At 40.5% G+C, this 19,065-nt stretch overlaps 1 protein-coding gene across 1 annotated transcript in view; it reads left to right on the forward strand.

The window, feature by feature from the left end:
• The first annotated feature begins 9,442 nt into the window (after positions 1-9,442).
• Positions 9,443-19,065, forward strand: part of FSHR (follicle stimulating hormone receptor) — a 129,166-nt gene continuing 119,543 nt past the window's right edge. Inside the window, exon 1 of the mRNA XM_072333138.1 lies at positions 9,443-9,506. The gene's annotated coding sequence lies outside the window, so the exon portion shown is untranslated. The remainder of the gene's footprint in view (positions 9,507-19,065) is intronic.

Consider the following 19,065-nt stretch of genomic DNA (forward strand, 5'->3'; position numbering starts at 1 on the left):
GTGCACACAAATCCACAGGCCCCATTGGGATGCTCTCTATCAACTTTGAAACTTCATGAAAGCAAGAGAGATGCCTAAGGACTGGAAGAAAGCCTGTGTCACTCAATCAACAAGGGCAAGAAGGAAGACCTTCTGAAACTACAGCCTCACCTCCGTCCCTGGAAATGTGATTGAGAAGCTTTTTCTGGTTGCCATCTTCAAGCATTTGGAAGAGAAGGATGTTATCAGGAATAGTCAACATGGATTCAATGAAGGGGTATCATGTTTGACCAATCTGGTAGCCTCCCACAATGTTATGTCTGGGTTGGTGGATGAAGGGAGAGCAGTGGATGTTTGTATCTTGACTTCAGCAAAGCTTTTGACACTGTCTCCCATAACATCCTTTCGGATAAGCTTAGGAGGTATGAGATAAATGGTTGAACAATGAGATGGATTGAGAACTGGCTGCCTGGCAAAGCTCAGTCTTGTGATCAGTGATGCAGAGTCTACTTGGAGGCCTGTAGCTAATGGTGTTCCCCAGGAGTTGGTCTTGTTGAACGTCTTCATTAATGATCTGGATGAGGAGAGAGTCCTTTCTCAAAAGTTTGCTATGATACAAAGCTGGGAGAAGTAGCTGACTCACTAGAAGGCTGTGTTGCTGTTCAGCAAGACCTAGTCAGATTGAAGAGTTGAGTGGAGGATGAGTTGGATGTTATGAGACAGAACAAAAGCAAGTGTAGAATCCTACACCTCAGGAGGAATAATTTCTTTTGTCAGTGCACTTTATTCAAAACCAGCCTTCTTGTGCAATTTTCTGTAGGGAACCTGTCTTATCAGGGGAGATTGGACTAGATGATCTCCAGAGGTCCCTTCCAACCCCTATGATTCTGTGATAATATGGTTGTTTCTTCATATTCTGCTCTTCAGCCTTTCACCCAGAAAATAAGTGTAGGTTTGGAGGGGAACAAGTAATCTAGCAGTAATTCAGTTTTTCTGTTAAGAATGAGTCACTGACTTTTCTACCTCATGCACTCCAAAGGTCTGCTGTGGTAATCACCACTTCTCATATACTTTGAGGCCATCCTTCTCTGCTGACCCATGGAGCAAAAAAATGACAATTTCCTTTGCTGTGACAGGGTAAAGGCAGCTTTGGCAAGTAGGTTTGAGCTGTTTGGTGTCAGTTGGCCATTTTGGGTAATCGTGCAGCCAGACATCCATTCTGTTCCAGTTGTGGAATACAGCAACGTGGATTCTGACTTAGGAAACCTTACTTACGGGTACTCTTGTCATCTATAATCTGAAAATCTATGTTATGTTGTGACAAGTAATAAGAGTTCTCTCCTTTGGGGTGTGCAGGAAGGATTTTTGCCTAGACAACAGAGTATTCCTTGTACCTAGCAGTGAGCACACTGCATTTAACTTCATCTAATTTATTTTTTAATTAAAATCCATCATTCATAAGTATCAATAGACTGTTCTTTTTTACTTGAACAAACATTTTTATTGCCTGTCTGCAGCATATATTCTAGAAATTCTATATTCTATCTTAATTGTTTATATGCTTCAATATTTAAAAGCTGGGAAAGGAGCTGAACCAAGAGCAGTCCCTTTGAGGAATTTTTTTCTCTCCAATTGTGAAATGGTCAGTGGCTTCAATAGAAGAGCTCAGCAGCCCTTTGCAGCACGTGGAACTGGGATGTAAATAGCTTGTGGGGTTTTCTGTGCTTTCAGAAGATATCAATTATTTTAGTATAGGGATGCACCTCACTTATACCATGACTCAGTCTGAGTATTATCCTTGCACAGAAGTTTAATTTCAAGATGTATGGTGTAGCTCTCAGATTTTATAATGTTGTGCCTTCACTCACAACCCTTCCTAGTCACTACTCTTCCTGTACATGGGTAGGAAAGGGCTTTATGGAGTTAAGGATTAATATGTCAACTGATCTAAGTGAAATTCATCTGTTTTGCTTTAATATTTTTCTTTCATATCTTTTTTTTTTGGGGGGGGAGAGGGGAGAAGGGATGTGGATAGGGAGAGAAAGGGAGAAAGGCTTCTGAGAAAAGACAGTTTTATATACTTACAATATGAAGCTATTGCATTTCATAGATTCTTGTGGCTTCTATTTCCAGATATCAGCACATTCACATAGAACTATTGTTATTCTGGACAGTAGTAATGATCTGCAACAGAAGTGGTCTTTTGCATGCACAGACCTCAATAATAGAGGCTTGTGCCATTTGAGCTAGAAAGAAGCATCCATTTATTGTCAGTAGTGATAGCAGGTGTACAGTATGCTTCCCAAGACACCAATTGTAAAGGAAGAAGCGCATTCATAAATGCTTTGAAATGAGGTTTTATCCCTTCCAGTCAATTGCAGTGGAAATGAAGACACAAATTTGTGACACAACAGTTCTGAAAGCACCTTAGAAGAGTGCAAGGTGCTGTGAGCAGTTAGGTGAGCAATGCTGTTTTTGCTTATCATTTTGTTGCATATTTCACATATCCAGACATTCCTTGCTTGGCTGAGGCTCAAGCTCACCCAGTGCTCTCAGTTCTTTGCTCTTTATGAGCTCACACGTCATGTGCAGTAAACTGTGTTGCATTTGTTGGCTACTGTATGGATTCTTGCCAACTGCAAGCTCCAAAGCTTTGGTCCTGCACAGCAGGAAGCAAAATCCAGTGGCTCTAGGAATCTTTCCTTGGGTTGGGTTTTTCTTTCCTTGGGTGTCCATGGGGTTAGCCCTTATAACTGAGCTTCCTGGTGAAAAACGAATTTGCAGCATCACCACGTGGTAATGCAATTAGGCTTTCACTGGTGTGAGTTCTTTTGGTTCTAAGATACAGATCCACAGATAATCACCAAACTACTTTGTTAAGAACTTTAAAATACTTTGGGGCACTGCAATGACCTACCTTGCCCCTGTGAGACTTCCATCTAGTGTACTTTTCAGGACTGATAAACAGAGCTTGTGTTATCTGTTACCAGCCTATTCCCTCAAGTGCATTTTAAGTTGCATTGTATTCACAATGGGGCCATCTTCTGGTCAATTTGCTGTTATAAATAAGCATGCTATTTATAATTGCATGTAATTGGAATTGTGCATTAGAAGCATTTATGGTATCTACCAAAAATACTGATTAAATTATATAGTGAGTGCATGCCTTGCTGGTTTAAATGTGTTGAACGCTTTCCAATACTGTTACAAATAAATGAACATATGTTCTCTTCACCCTTGCTACCACTCTATCTCACTATCTTGTTAAGGACCTTAAATATCTTTGACTCCTTTGCCAAGGGAGAAAATATCAAAAGTCAAAGGTCCAACCAAAACCTAAGGTGTTCTGGTAGTTGATTTTTCTCCCATGTAATCTTTCCTTTTTCTCATGATTAAAATTGTCCTAATACGAAAGATCAACATTGTCCACGATGATGTTGTAAATAGCAATAGATCATGGGTGCTAAAGCTTCAACTAAACCCGGTAGCTAAATCACTGTGGTTTTTTATTTTTATTTTTCCCTTACCACCCTACTTTTTTTTCCCTTACCTTCCCTACCCCCTACCTCTAGGGGTTTTAATCAGTAAATTCCTAGTCAGCATAATGTTATTTTTTATGTTATTGTCTCAAGGAAGACATTCTCTTAGTCCTAAAAGATCCTTAAAAGCAAGCAGAAGTTGGTAGGCATGTCAGCTACAATCCATTACCTTTCTTTATTAGCAGTGGAAAAGGTAATCAAGTATGAAGCTGTTTTCAGTCTTGTAATATGTCCTATACTGTATTCTGTCTGATTTCAACCCCACAGTTGTTTTCTGTTTGTAAATCTGGCAGTGAATGATCTTGCAAAATTCAGGAACCTGGCTACAGACTGAAGTATTTATGTTACTTGAAGGCACAGCTGATTTTTTCCAAGCACGTGCAATAGTAATAACATATTCTTTCTTCTTATGTATTGTCATGTGTTGTTTCAGCAGCAAAACAAACTCCTCTTCGTGACAAGTGTCTAGAGGTTAAGATGTTTATTAAAAGCATTCCTTATAGCTTGTACCATATCCAAACTTTTAACAGACTTAATGGAGTGATCACATCCCACTCTGTACTTTGGGTTTAGCCATGATTACTAAAAGCAATTGGAAGAAGTTTAAGATAGGAGCTAATTGTATAGGTAACTGGCTTCAAGTTTATTATTACTATGAGCTTTAATTACGAGTGGTCAATTCAGTAATATTACAGGTGATGTTCTCTTTCTTTGGCCCAAGAAAACATCAATAAAGTAGGAAAAGGAAAAATCTTGTTTAAAGAAAGGCATTAAAATGAAGTTGACTTTAAACATTCTACTTGACTCACTGGGGATAGTATACTGTCATTAAAGCCTATAGGAAATCCCTTATGGATTATTTTGCAGCCAGGTTGCAGTATGGCTTTGTGACTGGACAGTGGCCAAACTCTATACACCTGGGTGAGGAACATCTAGGTAAGAGCCTGCTGGCTCCTCTGTGCCCTTTCCCATCCATTTTCCTTCGCAATTTTTCAGTGCTGCTTTTTTCCTCATATCTCTCCCATATCACAGGTCTGATCTTGGCCTTCTTTCTCTCTCCTTTTGCTTCTTGTTCTCTGTCTCTGCCTTATGGCTTTGAAGTTACAATCCAGACCGCTAACCCCAACCTGTCATCTCTATAAGAACTTTGTTTATGTTTCAGATATCTTACACAGTATTTCTGAGGTCAGCTGTCTTGATTATTGTTTCTTTCAGTCACTCAATCTGCAATCCCTTGTGCACTGGGACGTCTTCAGCTGTATGTCTACTAGCATCATTTGACATCTCTCTTGACTGTGTTCCTCAGTAATATTTGAAAACAGATCCCACAGTGGGAAGATGTAGCATGTGCTGTGTTATCCAGGTGGGACACAAGTCCTGTATGGTGAAATCTAAAAAATTCAAACATCTTGCTTGCTCAGGTATCAGTGTATCCTAAGAGACCATGCCTTATGTTTTCAGTACCACAGACTTGCATTACAGTGAAGTAGGAACTTGCTGTAGTCTGAAGGCTGCTGCTATCAGCAGATTCGATTGCTGAGTCCAAGGGGACTGCTCCATGAATATGCAGAGAGGCAGCACTGGCAGTGAATTTGCAGTCCTGCTTATCAGCTATCAGCTGCTGGACGGTGTGGTCAGCAGAGGTGTTGATCTCTTCTATCTTTCATAGGTCCCAAATGGTTGAAACCAAGAAAATATGGATGCATTCTACATTTTGTAGTGAACTTTCCTGACTGAAGTAGATTTTGCTGACTGATCAGGTGAAAGTCTTGCTATGTCATTAACAAAAACTCAAAAACTACAAAGCCATTCAGAAGGAGCTGAAGATTTTAGTGTGACGCTTCATGTTCTCTTTGTAATCGATTTCACACCTCCTTACAAAAGGTGAAAACTCTTCTATCACCTCCTATAGGGCAGTCTGGCTGCAAAGGGATCGTTTATTTATTTATTTATTTATTCAGCTTATAGCAATCATTTTGAAAGGACAAAAAGAGTCACACTATCCCAGTATTTGTTTCCCCACTCTGCACTGTAGCAAGTGTCAAAGAAGCACCGATGATGACATTACCTGTTGAGTTCAAGTAATACAATAGCTGCATTACTACATAAAAGACGAGACTACTGTACTTGATAATTGTTTAGTGAGATAACACTGTGGCGATGCAGATTATAATAATCTGAGCCAGTGGAAGTTTGGTCACTTTCTAGTGTGTATGTGATTGTTTTTCCAGTTCTCCATGATCACCTTCTGATTTCCCTTGAGTTTTACTACTTAATGGAGTTCAGAGTTTGGAGCTTTGCTCTTGCTCATCGTTTCTTAGTTTTTTTGGGGGTTCTGATGCTGAATGGTGTTGCTGGAACAGTGTTTTACCTGTTGCAATGGCAGATATTTCCAAGGAAGCAATTACCAATAAAAGCAAATGATAAACATTTGGGTAGTTAGTGAAAACGAGCCAATAATATGGTGGCTTTCTTTATAGAATCAGAAGATCATTAAGACTGGGAAAGACCACTAAGGTCATCTCATCTAACCAGCAACCCATCTTCCTGTGTGCACTTATGTCCCTCAGTGCCACGTCTCTAGAGTTCTTGAACACCTCCAGGTAAGAGCAACTCATCTCTGAGAAGCAAGAGATCTAGGTGTCTTTATACAGCTAAAAGCCATGAGGAGGGTTAATTGGATGAACAGTAGTAGAAAAGAATAAAAATGATTATCAGACAAATATGAGCAGAGTGAGACTGACCTGTACGTTGATGCTCATGACCCTTTTATATTGTTTTCTGTTCTTTCCACTGGTACCTTGGGGCAAACGAAATAGTAATGTTTAAAGCTAGGTGAAGTATTTAACCTGTACCTATGCAGCTAACAAGTAGACTTGTAGAAGCAGAGTCAGTAAGATAGCAGCAGCTAAACAGTAGCTTCATTTCCAAACCCAAACACTTTGTTATTCTGTTGGTGCTGCGCCTTTCTTATTTGTTTGGATTTTTCAAGCTAGAATCCCAAAATGACATGGAAAAAAAAAAATGTTTTCTTCAGACCCTTAGATCAAAAGTGCTCTAAATTATGATATGAGTACGTTGGAGCAGGTCCCCTTCAACACTGTGGTTGAATTGCTCTTTGTCTTTGTCACCTTCTGGAGCAGAGGCTGGGTTCCAGACATCTGTTAATGTAAGCCTACAAATCATTGTCTGTGACACAGAGGAAGAAATTCTGATTTACGCTACTTCACACCCTGATGAATACAGCTTAGGGACACTGCCTGTAAGTGCTTAGGGCTCATTTCTCTTAATAGAAGTAAACAAGTGTGAATCATATGGATTTAGATCTTCAGTGGGAAAACAACAACAACAAAAACTAACAAAAAACCATAACCAAACAAAAACAACCCAAGTTTCCAAAAACAGACAAAAGAAGGAATTATACTGCTCACTCTTTATTTTATAGTCCGATTTTAACAGGCTGGTGTTCTGGTGTTCTCTTCATCTTACCTGTGAGAAAGCAGTGGAGGTGGAAAACAACAGAAGAGAGCAGTTCCAGAATGATTTCCATGATGTACCTCCTTTTTGCCCCCACTCTGAAAAGAATGAGTGTTTTCATCTCCCCTAAAGTAGGGAAGAGTTGGGGCCCTCTTTTGCTTCCAACTACTGACCCTCACACTGTGCCCACTTCTGCGGTACCAGAGCTTTTCTGCCACATGGCAAAAGATGGCTCTTACTCTCTGTTACACGTGCCTCTCTCTTTCCCTTTCTTTTCTCAGCTTGCTTGGGTTATATTAGATTTCTGTATGGTGCTCGTATGTCCAATTAATTAAGGCAGGCTGAAATGCAGTTTTCTCTTGGATGTATGCAGAAAGCGTTGAAACTTGTGATAGAGTAGAAAGTGTTGATGCTGCAGGGCTGTACTTCACAGCCCTGTAAGGCCCTCAAGCAAGACTTTCTCCTGCAAAAATGAGATTTACCCTTTCTGGAGACAGTTCCTCTGTGCGTGTGGAGTGGCACTGCCTGTGATCCTCCTCTCAAGTTTTACATGCTACCACCACTCCTGGATATCTTTCCAAAGGAGTCCTTATTTGCATTCATGGCCTAATGAATCCCACATCTTCACATTATACCTTGCAAGCGCTGAGATGGCAGAGGATGACTGCTGCAGGGTATAATCCCCTCTGCATATGCAGAACAGATGAGCTGCGTCCAGACAGGCTGAAAATTTGCTGCTAAAAATCACTAGTAGTGAGAGCATTTGCTTGTACATAGTGCTGGAGACACCCGACACCACAATCACTTCTTGTTTCTAGAAATAATGCACTTGTTTCTTGTCAACAGCCTTTTTAACATGTTGCATGTAGAAACAACGGAAAATGCAGAATTAAATGTTCTCCTAGTTTCAGCAGTGCGATGAACAACACCAGGCAGCATTTTCATGTTTCAGTCTGTATACGTTCAGTATGACACAAGTCTGCCTAGCTTGGGATGGTAAAATTATAGCTGTAATAAATACAGAAACATTCGTTGGTAACGTACTTTTCTGTTTCCCAGGAGAGAAGATTTGGGAACAAACTTTACAGATTACCTTGATTCAGCCATAACTACATTCATTTAAAATGTTTGCTGTGCTGGACACTTCTTACAGTCTGAGTTTGCCTGCTGTGGTTATTGCTCTGGCTGCACGGATCATTGAACAGAGAACAGATATGCCCTTCCTTGCTCTCCTCTAATAATCAGGAGGGAAGTAGCAACTTATGTTTGTAATGAGGCTCTCAAACTAACAAACAACAGCAAAAAAATACATCTTGATAGCTGCTGGGAATAGATGCCCTCTGAATCGCCTTGCTGACCCGTGCTCTTTGTAAGTGCTTATGATTTGAATCACATAGTGCTTGATCATGGAATGTTTGGGTTCACATTTCAAATTTGCATCTTTGCTGTTTTCACTTGCTTATTCACTGGGTGTTTGAAGCCTGTAGACTTCAGTTTCTGTGCCTAAGAAAAGTAAGGGTAGTGCTTATGAGCAATTACTCTTATGAATGTCAAAAACCTCTTACGTTTCTTTTTGCATCCAGTATTATCCCTCTCCCTCAAGACCTCCCTATGAGGCATGGTGGCTCTGATGATATCATCTCAAACAGCAAGCATCGCTTAATAGCTCTAATGAAATCTCATCAAGCGACTCCTGAAAGGTATGTTCTTTGTAAGTGCGTGTATTAAAAAAGTCATAAATAAAGTAGCTGTTATCTGTTCTTTTGATGTTATTGTGGTACTGATAAACAAACAGAAAATTCTCAAGAACTAGCATGTCATTTTAAGTCTATTTTTCCCTTTCAAAAGAGTTATTCATTTCAAAGAACAAAGAAAGGTTGCTCTTATGGATGTCTGTGTGGTGTTCTGCACTGTTGTATGAGTGACTTACAGCACCGTGTTTCATATTCAAATCTGTTCAGTATATCCTTGGCCTCTTATGTCATTAATGTATGTATAACTAAAAGGCTCTGCTTGTGGGGAAAGAAAAAAAAAGAAAAAAGAAAAAAAGAAGAGAAATTTGTTGTGCAACCATAAGTAGACAGCCTACATTTGTCTTGTCCCATCCATAAAGCCACCTTTCCTATTAAGCTCGCGGGACAGTTCTGACTAAACCGTCAGTACAAAGTTGCAGTGTACTCTCAATATTTATGTTACTTCAAAACAAGGTATTTCAGCTACTGAAAGCATTTCTGTTTCTCAAGTCTTAGTTTCAGCTGGGATGGAACTGTTGTTTTTTTTTTGGAGTGTCCACTATGATGTTATGTTTTGGTTTATGAGAACAGCAATGTTGATAACACGCCAACGTTTCTAGTTGTTACTGAGCAGCGTGGTACAGAGCCAAGGCCATTCTAGTTTCTCAGCTCATACTAATGAAGGTCTGGAACGGAACAGAATTAGGAAGCTGACTTAAGCAGGCCAAAGGGATATTCCATACCATATGATGTATGCGGAAGGAGAGTTTTGAAGAGGGTGAGTTACTTGTGCACCAGTTGCTATATACAGTCATATATATATTTGTCATATTAATTATACTTTTCTCTATCTTAGCAAATAGTTTTATCTCAACCCATGAGTTCTACTGTTGGTTTTTCTTTTGATTCTCTCTCCCATTTCTCTAGGATAATATTAACATTAATTTCAGCAAGGTGTTGTAGAGCCGGTAGCTCCAAGTTGGTGCTGGAATTGTTCTGGCTCGGTAAGTGTAGGATTCAGCAGCCTGCAGTGAAGTTAGGATGACAGTAGATTTTGAGGCTACCCTCAATGCTTTCTTTCCTTTAGGGATATATAAACACCTTGGTCTTACTTAACTTTACTAAGGCTCTAAAACCAGGCCAGTTTGACCTAAATAAACTGCTTCTTGTGGTACCAACCTTTTCACACTCAAAGACTGAAGGTGCTTTTCCAGTTTCATTGGCTTTCTAAATGGTTATCAATGGGAGTTTTATGCTATTGGATATTAGAGTGTCATTCCAGACTTGATTGACTAAATGAGTAGACCTTGTTTCTCTCACTGGGAAGAACCTTTCTGGGGGCCACTATTAGATGCAAGTGTGGTTATGCTAAACAGCAGTGATATCTCTGATTCTTTCTTGCTGAGGGGTCTGGCAAACCCATCTGTCTACGAAGATCTAACTTCTGTATGCTTTGGTATCAAATAAATAAAGGGATAATATTTTTTGCCCCAAAAATGGTTTCTAGAGGAAATATCATATTGGTCTCTACGGAGTGATAATAACCATGTCAGCTCCAGTGCTGAAGTGAACTTTACATTATGGAGATGTTCACTTGTGAGTGCAGTGTGTGTGTGCTGCACAGAACCTGAGATAATCCTCTCGTGGGACTTGAAGCCCTCACTACTCTGGAGACTTGGTCTGAAAAGCAGTGAAAGGTACATTTTATTTTGGGGAGAAAGTGTCAGTAACCAAGACCATCGTCTGAGGCAGAGTATATTTAGGAGTGCCCTAGTATGTCTGTGATATGTAATGAGAAGCTGAAACAGCATCTCATCCCTAGGAGGAAGTATTCTGATATAGAATGTGTTAACAAAAGAACAGCGTTCATTTCTACGAAGAGGGGGCAGGGAAGCTGGAACTAGGGGATCTTTGAAGTCCCTTCCAATGCAAGCCATTCTGTGATTCTGTGAAGTGGTAGCCAAGTTTACCCTGAAGCAATACCAGTTCACACACAAGGCTGCAATGCTTATTGCAGTTCCAAAAGGAACTGCGAGAGAAATGGGGATGTAGTATGGTTTGGAACGGTGTACTTACCATACCCTGGCTAATAACAGTTCATGTTGCAGTAGGGTTAGTGCGAAGTTACAGGTTAGGGTAGTTTGGAATCTGTTGTTGATGCATGAAGATTTATCCACCAGTTCCATTAAGATTAATCCCCTTCACATTGATCTGTAGCTACCTTCTATTTCACAAACAAAACCCAATTTAACTTTTATTCGGTTCAGATAAGGAGCACTGCCTGCTGAAATAGGATTTGCTTTCCTGCTCACCTTTCCAGAAAGCCATCGTCAGTTGTGTTTTCTGAACAAAACTTCATGCCAAATTCACAAAAACAAAGTATTTTGCTGTATTTTTCCAGTATTCATGTGAAATTTAGTACATAATCCAGTGCTGTTTCCATCTTGCAAGGTCCAGCATTTAGAGATGAGCTAGGAGTTAGCAGTCACTGCCACGAATGTAAGCATCTGGTGTCTCCTCTGAACAACAATTCAGAGTTGGTACCGCTAACTGGGGAAGAAAACTGGAGTGACAGGAAAATGTCAGACATAATATTGAAGGGGAACCGCAGTAAGAAAATAGCCATAAGTGAGCATAGCTTTCAAATATCTCCTACAGGATTTTGTGCTGTGGTTAGTTGGATTTTTTTATTATTATTTTTTTCCCCCCAGTCCATCAAGCCTGCACCTTGATACAGCCCCTGGAGCCCTGACGTACCACTGCTTTGGGAGCACTTGCTCCTGATTTTCTTTCCTGATGCAGGAGGGAGTTGGTTTATAGTTTTGATCTCATGACTGTTCCATTCTTCTTTGCCATGCAAAGTCCTGATCAATATTTGACAGCAATGACCCATGCACAAACAGTGCAAGGGCCAGTGCTCCATTGCTTCCTGTAGGGATGTGCAAAAAGCACATCCTTCCTGACTTGCTTCTCCCTTCCTCCCTGTTTCTTATGGGACCTATCATCTGACCCTTTTTATATAGGCTGTTGTATGCAGCCTTTAAATAGTATTAAGAGGTAGGGAAGTGATGGCAGATTTTAATCACAGTAGGCTCAGTAATAAGACTCACTTGCAAATGACATGGCTCTAAAATTTTGATAATGTGCAATGTAATTATCCATATCTAAGGCTTGTGTTCTGGCAAAGTGAGCACACCTAGTCCTGCTGGTGGTTCAGCTCTACCATAACACAGAACTCAGTATGAAGCCCGAGCACAGGGTTTGCTGTGTTGCTCAGCTCCCTCCAGTCGGGTCTGTGCTCTGTCACACACATACAGCACCGCTGCCTAATTTGTTCCCTCCTCTGATGACAAGGCCGCTCAGGACCAAGAATACAGGAAGCACAAGCAGTGCTTATCAAAGGGTGCAGCCGGCTGGAGCTCACCCCTTGGCTTTTGGATTCATCGCAGCTTCTGCCATGCAGAACACATAATGCCTGCACCTTCTTTGGGAAAAGCTTGACTATTATTTTTTTCACCTCTCTCCCAGCCTGCTGAGAGTGCTTTACTAATAGTAAAAGAGAGGAAGTACAAACAAAGCAGAACTCAAAAGGACTATGCTTTCATGTTTCTCTTATTGAAAAGATTAAATTGCTATGGCTGTATATCAAGCCAATGGACGTCGATGCTGGGGCTGGATGTGCTATTTTTCGGGGGACTGAAAACTAAAAGCTTAATTCTAGATAAGGGGGGGAGTTCAAGGCATCATTATTTGTCTGCTTTTGCTGAGAAAATGGCACGAGCCAAGCAGTGTTGCTATGTTTCAGCATAACATCTGGCTAGACACACTTATCCTCTTTTTGCTATTTAAAACAGTCACTTGAGAGAAAAAGAATACTCTCTAAGCAAACTGCAGACCATTATTATGAAAAGTGTTTCTTCCCCCCACGTTGAGAACTGGGCTTAGAATGTTTGTACTTATTGTATTAAAACAATTAAAGGGGTTCCTGACTGCCGCTCATGTGCAAATATTTTTACACATTGCTGTGTATATTGAATTGAGAATCTTGCGTAAGGTGAAACAGCACTAAATTACACGCATAAGGACAGTAGTTATCAGATCCTAATCCCAGCCAGAGATTTGGGGTACAAATTCAATACATTAAAATAAAGAAGTGAGATAAGGAATGCTGGTTTTTACAATCTGCATATGAGTTTTTCCATCAAGCATCAAATTTGGTGTTTGTATTCTGAATTACAGCCCATGGATAGAGAATAGACTTAAGCATGACCTGCAATGCTAAATAAGAGAAATTCAATTTAAATCATCGTGTAACGCGTATATCTGCCAGGCACAGGGCATAGCCTCACCCAATTAAGCTATGATATGCACAGTTCTGACATACATCACACCAGTTTGTGATTGCCTCAAGCTGAAAATCTTGGGGTCTTTTCACACTTAAATGCTCCTCTCTCAAGTTGTGTCCCCATGACATCAGAAGGACATGGAGTGGAATGCAAGAAATCAAAAATATTTGTCCCCTATGTTTCTCAGCTTTTTCAGGTTTCGAAAAGCACCTGGAAAATCTCAAAGTTTGGTAAGAAAAATCTGGGTGAGAGTAATTCTTTTCTTGCCTCCTTGCTTTAACTTACCAGGTTTTCTTTAATCGTTTGCTTTTTAGCTGGGAGAGTAACAGGATTTTAAGTTTCTCTTTGTTTCTGATGCAGTGTGCTCAGTGTCAGTGTGTTTTTGTTGTTTTTTGCCTTCTTTCATCTTTAAAAATATTTACATTACAAATGTTGGGCATACTTCTCAATTGTATAAATAACAAGACTTCTTCCATAGAGAAAGACAGAACGCACTGAATAAATTTACTTGGATATTTTCACCTAAGGGCTATGTTTGATCTGCTCTATTGCAACAACCATACTGCACTAACCAGTTCAGTGCATCTTTTGGTCCTAAAAATGCCAAATCCTACCTGGTCATTTAAAGATACAGTCAGTACCAACCTCAATTGGCTATATTGCCAAACAAGCATTGTTTTAATGTGACTGGTGTGTAAGGAATGGTCATAACAACCTGTAGAAGAGGTGGGGAGTGTAATACGAGGCAACCATCAAGTCAGTGAAGGAGTCAGTGCCCAGGGCGTATAGCTTGCACTGAGGGGCTTGTCTCAGTGATGAACGTTGTCATAAATGCATGGGGAAAGGGGGAACATAGTGCAGAGGAATGTGATTGGAGAGAGCAGAGATAGGATGGCTGCAGGTAACTTCAGTGCAGTGCATGTTGTCTGCTGTCTGTACTCACGATATTTCTGTTTAGCCTAGATTGAAAAGACTCTTTGTCCTATGGATTGGATGGTGGAGATTAGTCTGGTTTTACTACCAAACAGCCAGGTGAACCTATATGGGTGACCTCATTCTTGGAAAGTGCTCAATGCACTGGTGGGGTCTTTTAGAGTTGGAGGAGTAGGTTGTGAACAAGGCTCAGTGGGCACAGGAGCAGGTAGTTGCTTCAGCCATTTCTGGGTTACATTTTTAAACTTAGTTCCAATGGTGGCAGCCCAAACTATTTTACTGGTATATTTCTGAAAGGCAGATTCTGTTCTAGCGACCCCATGGGGTCAGTGAGCACCCCATGGAGCCGCTGCCTGTCTGCCACTACACAGACACGGCCTCAGCTGGGAGAACCTGCAGCACAGAGCATTCTCAGAAGTTTTCCTACCAGTCTCACCAGGGTGGTTTCTTCCCTGCTGCACACTTGCTTCTCAGCCCGGGGGATGCTCTGCTTCAGCTGAGACTCCCAGTTGTTCAAGGATTTCTTTCAAAGGGAGGAAAGAAAAACACTTTTGCACTAGAATAAGGTTCATTGGTATGCTGTGTGTTCTTTGTAATTGTGCTGTGGGAGATAGAAGTTGGTTTGTAGATGTATCGGGATGAGGATTGAGTGAAGTACAATGCTGGGAAGATTCTTGGTTCCCACCAGTTTGTATTTCCAGCAAGGCCTGCAGACAGCAGAAGATTCAAAAAGAGCAAGAGCACTGGACTTTATTCTGAGCCTCTGAAAAAGTAACCCAGATTTATGTCTTGGGAAAGTATTCCATACTGGAAATATTAGTATCCCCCAGCAGTACTGGATAAAGGGTGTGTTTGCCTTGTTGGTATTTCTTAGTGAGGAGGGACTCTAACACCGTTCTACCTGCTGCCCCGTTCCTCAAAGATGCTCCTCTTTTCTCTATTACATCTCGGTTAAATCAGTTTTATCAGAGTGCCACTTGAATAGATTTTTTTACAACACGTGTGAGATTACAGAGCATTTCTGCTTTGTTGTTGAATTTACAATTGTGCTGACAGCAGATTTTCTATAGCCATGCTTCAGGCCAGTCATTTTCCAACGTTGCCAAGGGGAAAAGCCTGCACTGTAATTGTGCATGGACCCTCCTGTTCAGCATCACTCAGTCACAACTTCAAACACAAAGGAAAGAATAAAATCTGTGTTTTAAAGCATAGGGAAGATGGAATCTATGTAAAAGCCAAGACTCGAATGCTTTCTAACTAATGTCCTTTTTTCTAGAGTTTTATTCAGGGTATTTCTTTTGTTATTTAAATAAAATATTTTTTTTATTGTTGAGAGAAATCTGGTGGAAAACGGCTTTGTTAAAATGGCATTGAAGATAGCAGTGCTGTACAGTACATTTTATTTCTGTGAAGCTGGGGGGAATTAATGTATTGCCTTGAGCTCTTGCATTAGTATTCCCAGCTACCGAAAGACAAAAGTCATAGTTGTTTCTTTTTTCCCGATGAGCAGTTTGCCTAGCTCTGGGTGATATGCTTACTAGCTAGAATTAAAAAAGCTATTAATTTTTACCCAATTTATTTCTACTCCTGCAGGCTCTTACTTTCTCATAGGAAATTAGGAAGGTTTTTAGTGGCCTTCACTTGGCTGGATTGTGTGTACCTTCTGTTTTGTTCCCCAGACCTACTGACATCATAGGAACTGGGCACAGATCCTGACTCTGCTCAGACTGACACATTTATCATCACAAACTCACCCAGATGATGCATTTTATATGTTATATGCATGGTTAATAGATAGTTTTTCATATATATATATATATATATATAGTATATTCATATAAAATTAATTTATTTATTTATTTTTAAGGGTGAAACCTAGTGGGCAAAATGTTTTTTTCCAGTGAAATATTCGATCAAAGGGAAATGAAAATCTGCTCTTCTGAGCAATTTTTTTTGTTTTACCCTTTTATAATTGCAGCATTATCTCCCTCAACTAGGCTAACTGCTGTGGGCAGCTCCTATCATAAAGCTGCTGCCCAGTGGCAAAGCGTGCGTAGCTCAGAGAATGCTAAGGGCAAAATATGCAAAATATTTCGTGAATACAAAGCACAAGATGTTCTGGGGAAGCCCAGTATTTGGACACCCACAAGGTACAGAGGCCTATATTTAACAGAGGGGGGTGGGGGGTGGGAAGTGCTTATTATCTCCAGGCGTGCTTGCATCTGTCACTATGCTGCATGCATTGGCTGGGTTTGTTGTTGGGAGCAGGCTGGTGTTAGCGTGGTATGGGTTGTGCCCAGTGCCTCTGTCAGCATTGCTTAGGACAGGAATGGTGTGAGCAGCAGCATCCTCATGTTGTTTGCAGGTGCATCCATGCTTTGGTTAGGGACTCCGAACTGTGCTTAATTCTGTTCTTGGAAATTAAAAGACAACCTGCCTGTGGTAATTAGGAGCAACATGGAAACATGAATGAGACAAATTCATGGTTGAATTTTTCCCTGTAATGTTTTCTTTCAAGAAGCCTGTTGATCAATACATCATTGATCACTGGAGTCTATAGCCCACCCAGTGGGACTCCTCTACTCTCTTCCAGCAGCACTCCCAGCTTCACTGTATTTGTGGAGTACACTTTAGCAGAAACTCTCAGTAGTACTAGGCAAAATTCACCCCAAACATTTCAAAACAATAATGTCACTGATTGTCTGACTCTGAAACACACTTATGAGCAGCTATAAGAAGCACAGGTCAGTGAGTACTGATGAGGTGGTTGGTTACCCTTTGGCAGGCACTGTGTGCTGATACTTAAGAAAGTGTGAAGAACAGCTTTTAAAGCTAAAAGCACACCATTAATAGAAATGATCTGCTTGTCCACCTGTAACCTTTTCTACGTGTTACACTTAAGTTCTTAGGCGAGGCATTAGTCACCTCCTGCGTCCTGGCAGATAACTGTTGAACAAGAGCTGTACAAATGCTTCTCAAGGGTGCAAATCTGCTGAGAAAAATCACGTCCTTAATATAAGGGTTAAATGAGAAAAGTCTAGATTATATTATTAACTACTTCACAGTCATTGTGGCAGTTCATTTCTGTTATAAAGATGGAACAAGAACATCAGGTACTTTTTACTTCAGAGCACGGTAGTAATAAATTTAGAATATTTATGTTCTCAGTTTTAATTCATGTTAGGTTTATTTTGCTTTTAATTAAAAATTGGAGTAAAAAGGATTCAGGAAAGTTAAACAATGAAAAATAATTATGTATGAGTTCACCCTTCCCAGCTTCCTTTGGGTGCTACCCTGAGGCCCACCTCCTTTCCCCCAAAACCCTCAGAAGAAATCTTTAACCGAGCTCTATCATTGAGCCTTTTCCATTCAGTCCATGATGAAGTAGTTTCTATTAGGAGTAGACTAAAATGTGCCTTTGCTGCAGGTACTTCCAATCAGGGAGAGAAGGGCTGGACAGCTGTGTATGTGAGGCACCTGTGATGAGTGGCGCACAGCTGATGCCTCTCACGCACTTTATTGCTTGACCAAATCAACTCCTGCTGTACCGAATCAAAGCTAAAGAATTACCAATCACTTTCCTAGCAATGATTGTCAGACACAGAAAACGCTATAATTGAGCACAATGCTTAATTCAGAATTCATTTTTATTTATTTTCTACAAGAGGAACTTCACTTCTGTTTACCCATTAAATGTTCTCAGCTGCCCCTGAGTAGCCAAGGTCTCTGCTAGCTGATGAGGGGTTTCCTTTGAGAAGCCCCATGTGGAGAGTTTTGTCAAAAGCAGCTGAAGTTTAACGCTCTCGTAGCATGCTACATTATTCATAGCATTGTTTTAATCTAGTAAAACATTTTCTCTTTTCTTTGAGTTGTTATTGTAGCTGTTCCATTTCCCTGGTAAATGATTAAGCATGTACTTGTACTAATTTTTGATGCCTGCAGGTGGTAGTGAGCCGAGCTGTCTCCAGCCCTGCTCTGAAAACAATACAGGTATTATTCTACAAGAGAATCATGGTGTAGCTTTCTATGGCACAGAAAGTACCTCCAGGCACTGAGCTTTGAATTATAAAATAATTTTATACTTTAAATGTGAGCTCACATTAACAAAAGGAAGTATCAGAGTCAGACTGGCTACAAGACAAAGAATATGTTCATTTTAGCCCACGAGGCATTTGTAAGTTGTGTTCTTCCAGACTGAAAAATAGAGACTAGTCACACCTGTACTCCAATCAGTGGCTGGGGTTTTTTTGTCAGTGTGTCACCTGTGAAGCTCTGGTTTGGGGGTTCTGCTTGCCAGCTTTCTGCCAAGGAAAGCGTCTTTACAGCAAGACCATGATATACCTTCCAGGACTGTTTGGGGAGTGGAGAAATAAATGTTTCGGAGCCCAAGGCTGTCGATGGTAAGTGTTGCATGGCTGTTTGAAATCGAACTGTCTCAGAATTTCAGTAATTAAATATAATGTTAGCGAGAAGGGCTTAATTCAAGATGTATTCGTTGTGGTCTGAAATACTTTTAAAAGCTGTTTCTGGGACACCAGCCTCTTGGCAGTTAAATAAAACATTTTCCCTAGACTATGAGTGAAACCAAAGATAGGGATGGTTTGCTGGGCAACAAGCAGATAAGGACAGAAGAGATATCTTTCATATAACTGCACTTCTGCGTTTTCTAGCTATGGCCTGACGAGGGCTTAAAAGCAAGGTTCGGTTTGATGAGAAGGCTGAAATTACAGTTCTATCTGTAGTGTAACAAGTAGTGGTAGGAAATGAAACTCAGTAATTATGTGCATTGATTCTGTTTGAATTAAGATGTGTGTGATTCAGACTCTCTTTCCGTTAGCAATTCCGTAACAGGGTAGTAGCTACAGCATCATTGTCATACAGGAACTGGGTGGAGGGCTGATGTGCTGCTGTGTTCAGGAGATGGGAGCTCAGCATGGCTGCTAATCTAGTGATGCACGTTGACATGGCTTCCCCAGAGTAAAGGGGTTTCTGTGACATTCCTTCATGATGAGCGGCTCTTTCTATGCATAGAAATGGTGCTCGTTTTTTGAAAGAAAA

The sequence above is a fragment of the Excalfactoria chinensis genome, chromosome 3 (assembly GCF_039878825.1).
Source record: "Excalfactoria chinensis isolate bCotChi1 chromosome 3, bCotChi1.hap2, whole genome shotgun sequence".
In the NCBI taxonomy this organism is placed as follows: Eukaryota; Metazoa; Chordata; class Aves; order Galliformes; family Phasianidae; genus Excalfactoria; species Excalfactoria chinensis.